Source organism: Nicotiana tabacum, chromosome 19, assembly GCF_000715075.1.
Source record: "Nicotiana tabacum cultivar K326 chromosome 19, ASM71507v2, whole genome shotgun sequence".
NCBI lineage: Eukaryota > Viridiplantae > Streptophyta > Magnoliopsida > Solanales > Solanaceae > Nicotiana > Nicotiana tabacum.
Window position 1 is genome coordinate 40,425,115 of NC_134098.1, and position 4,996 is coordinate 40,430,110.

A 4,996-nucleotide genomic window follows, 5' to 3' on the forward strand; every position below is an offset into this window, starting at 1 on the left:
AGCTATTCCAATTTCCAGAATCGGATTCCGACCCCGATATCAAAAAGTCAACCCTCCCCCCGGTCAAACTTCCCAAAAATTCATCTTTCGCCATTTCAAGCTTAATTCCATTACAGACCTCCAAATAATTTTTCGCACACGCTCTTAAGTCCATAATCGCCATACGGAGCTATTGACATCATCAAAATTACATTCCGGAGCAGTTTGCTCAAAAGTCAACTCTCCGGTCCACTCTTTACATTTAAGCTTCTAAATAAGGATTGTTCTTTTAATTTAATTCCGAATCTTCAGTAATTCAACTCGACCACACCCGCGGGTCATAATACATATTGCGAAACTACTCGAGACCTTAAGTTACTGAACGAGGCATTAATTCTTAAAACGATAAGTTGGGTCGTTACATTCTCAACCTCTTAAACAAACGTTCGTCCTCGATCGTGCTAAGAATTATTCTGAGGTTACCAAATTGATGGTTTTACTTTTACACATATACTCACGGTTGATCCCACATTACCGCATTTGAGATAAGCCCGACAACACCATCTCAATTGAGATTATCTCTTTTATCCATATTGGTAAACTTTAAGACCAATTTCTTACACTCCAAACATTTTCATAAAGCCTGATTTTCACAACAACGCACGGTATTAGTCTCAACTGGCTATAGCAACTCGTGCCTACGCACACATCAATTTTCTTTATAGTGTTAATTAAGTACTTCGAAATTTTTTCGGGATTTTACATTCTCCTCCACTTAGGATCATTTGCCCTTGAATTAGAAGTAGAGTCCGCTCTCAAACACATAACATAACTTATCTCTTCTTTCGCACTTCTCAATCCCCCAAATTTTACTAACTCCCAAAATGTTTCAAAAATTTCGGCAGAGTCTCCCCTGTAAGTGGGCCTATCCACCTGCCAGAGTAACACCAAAATAACTCCTAACAACACATCCACAACCCAACAAAGCACCACAATATATATATCAATAACACTAATCTCAGCATCCTCAATTAAAAAAAGATCACACAATTACGAAGCTCACCCATAAGCGGAGCATAATAGGAGGACTCACCTCAATATTCAGAACCGAATTAAATTAAGGGAAAATATCCTTTTATAACAGAATCAGGATCGTACCTGTAACGACACCATCTGGTGTATCGGCCTCAGCCAAAATCATAGCGATTATATCAACGGGTCGGGCCTCCACCTCTTAGGTGCCCTCTACCCGCCTGTCCCCAACCTCTAACTGACCATGCACATGGAGTATTAACTGGAATAACTACTGTAAGAACCCCGTGCTGATGGTGCATTAAAAGAACTTACTGTAGCACCCCGAATATTTTGAAATTATTGTTGTGACCCCGCTGGTACTGAAATGTAGAATTATTAAGGACGCAGGAATACCGCAAGCCCCAACATTATCCCACACAAATCTCACCCCTTAATCATATAAAAGTTTCGGAGAACCTTTCATTACCACGTAAATACATATTATGCCAAAACTAATATAGCACATGACCCCACAATCTGATCGTTGATATTGGACTCCCCTCACTTGGCGCGAAGCCATAGGACACATGCCGATGATCCACAATACTAACCTTCACCGGTCATAAGACACCTCAAGCCATTTATTTGGCGCATGTCACCCTCATGACAGTTAAAATCACTTTCTCCGGTGCCTTGGCTACCAGTATGTACCCTTCGCTAAATAGAAATCCCATACGAACTACTTAGCCTCTAATACCACCAACTATTTAAAATCTACATCCACCTCGTGAACCTACCACAATTGTGATGATTAGGCAATTAATTAAACCTTCCTTATATCATACTTATCAACCAGATGTCAGAACCCGCTGTACCCCAATGTGCACAACTGAATGATCTCTCAATACTTTCGTATCCTCGATCTGGACGACACGTCGTAATAATGGTTGAGCAACCTTGGCTCCCTTATAACCCCTCTGTAGTATCCCGAACCGTTGGCGCATAGTTGATACCGAGTGCGCAATTTCTTACACGAGTGGATGCAAAAGAACATAAGATATATGCTTCAAGCTGAATAAATGCCGCACGATAAAGAATGAAAGAAGTAAATATTTTTCCTACTAGCTCTGTAGCCTCTCGAAGATAAGTACAGACGTCTCCGTACCGATCCACAAGACTCTACTAAACTCGTTTGTGACTTGTAGAACCTATGAACCTAGAGCTCTGATACCAACTTGTCACGACCCAAAAATTTCACCACAAGCATCGTGATGGCATTTAGTCTCTAAGACTAAGTAAGCCGATTATAATCATAATTCAAGCCATTTTTTTTAAAGATATAATTTAATACACGTGTCGAAACCAAAAGTGAAAATAATTTTAAAAACCTCCCAAGACTGGTAGTATTGAGTCACGAACTCTAATTGAATACATGAAAGGATCGCAAGTATCGAATACTCAATATTGTTTGAATAATAAATAACAGTACAATAAAATGGAAAGACTCCAAGGAACTGCGTCGACCAAGCAGCTCTACCTTGAATCCTTGCGATCCCACTCTAACTATGTCTGAGTCCGATAACTCCAATACCTGGCTCTGCACAAAAATATGCAGAAGTATAGTATGAGTACACCACGGTCGGCATCCAGTAAGTATCAAGACTAACCTCAGTGGAGTAGAGACGAGGTACAGTCAAGACACTCACTAATCTAATAACCTGTGCAATATGATATACAAAATAATAGAAAACAAATAGCAGTGATAGCAACACAAATCAACTAGTGATTTAAACAGTAAGGCAATAGGAATACCGTAAAATATTACTCAAACGAATAATAAACACAGGTACAACCAATTAATCAAGTCCTTTCAATATACATCTTTTATCTATAAGTTTTTTAATAAAAGTCTCTAGAATATAATCATTTTCAATAAATATATTTTGATTATACTTCCTTCAAATAAATATCCTTTCATTATAATTCTTTCAAATAAATATCTTTCGAATATAATTCTTTCAAATAAATATCTTTCTAATATAATTCTTTCAAGTAAATATCCTTCCAATATAATTCTTTCAAGTAAATATCTTTCAAATATACTTATTTCAAGTAAATATCTTTCTAATATAATTATTTCAAATAAATATCCTTCTAATATAATTCTTTCAAGTAAATATCCTTCAAATATAATTCTTTCAAGTAAATATCCTTCAAATATAATTTTTTTCAAATAAAAGTCACCTTGTGACACCTCATTTAACTTTCATGGCGTGAGAAATATATTCAGCGTATCACATCAAATGGCACGGCAATACCTTCGTGCACTTGTCTCATTCTCACCCAATACATATATGTAGATCAAATCAATTGGCACGATAACACCCTTCGTGCATTTATATATTTCTCACCGTGCATACATATAACAGTACCAATTAGGTGGAAGAAATGCCAATAACAATAAAAGAAATAAAGTGGAGGCACACAGGAAGCAACAACGACTACAAGTCACATAGAAAACAAAGGTGCACAATAACATCTCAAGATAAAGGCATGAATGTATACACAACAAAACGATATCACAATATAATGTATGTCTCTCGTCCTCGCCTGCACGGAAACACCCTTCGTTCCATGAATATATGATAATATAAAAATAATTGCACGTCATCACCCTTCGTGCTTTTACTCTCATCCTCACCTGATAATATAAATGAAATAGCACGGCATCACCCTTCGTGCTTTACACTCTCAAATGGCACGGCATCACCCTTCTTGCTTTACACTCTCAAATGGCACGGCATCACCCTTTGTGCTTTACACTCTCAAATGGCACAGCATTACCCTTTGTGCATTACACTCTTCCTACCAAGCACATGTATATCATTAACAAGCAAGGTAGGAAGCATAAATAACATCAAGGAGAGTGTTTAAACCACAACACAATACAACAATTCATATCACAATTTGCCACTGACCAAAACCAAATTCCAAATATGGAGCAGAATCAATAAAGTCTTCAACAAATAGCCCAAGGCTCCACAAAACGTGTATAAAACCTCAAAACAATTAACAGAGGTGAAAAATACTCAGCATAGGGCAACACCTTCATCAATTCAAATTCTTGATAATTATATTAACTCCTCAATTTAAACTTATTTAATAAATATTTGCAGATAAGGATTCCATCATGAATTTAATTCCAAGAAACATATCAAATCAATAAACACACACAATTCACATAAAATCCAAATGACAATAACACCAAGTTATTATATAAAATACAAACTTGATAAATAAGGAATGAGGCGTGATAATTCAAGGATTTACTAATGCCAACAATTATCTAAATTAATACATAAGGATGCCTAAAACTTTAAACCAATAAAATTTGCACATATAAGCCTGTCACCTCGTGTACACGGCTTTCAAATCACACAATTTCCACATAAGACTCAATGCCTAAGGGATAATTTTCCCACTCGAGGTTAGGCAAGATACTTAACTTATTGAAGTTATGCCGATATTCCAAAATTACCTTCTTGCTTGAATTGACCTCCGGACAGCTCAAATCTATCCAAATTAATTGTACCATTTAATTAAAATTCATCGAAAATAATTCCGGATAATTAAATACCAACTTAAAATTTTATTCTAAAAAGTCAGCGCGGGGCCCTCCCCTCGGAACCCGACAAAATTTTTACGAAATCCGAACATATATTCTGATACGAGTTCAACCATACCAAAATTATCAAATTCCGATGACGGATCGCCCTTCAAATCTCAAATTAAAGTCTAGAGGATTTCTACCATTTTCAACTTAATTCACTAATTTAGTGATAAAAATAACGCTAGATTCATGTAATTTAACTAAAATCAAGTTAGGAATTCTTACCCCCAATGTTTTCCTTGAAAAACTCTCAAACAATCGCCTCACCCGAGCTTCCTTGGTCCAAAAATGGAAGAATGAAACGAATTTGGACTTTATTCTGCTGCCCAGGGA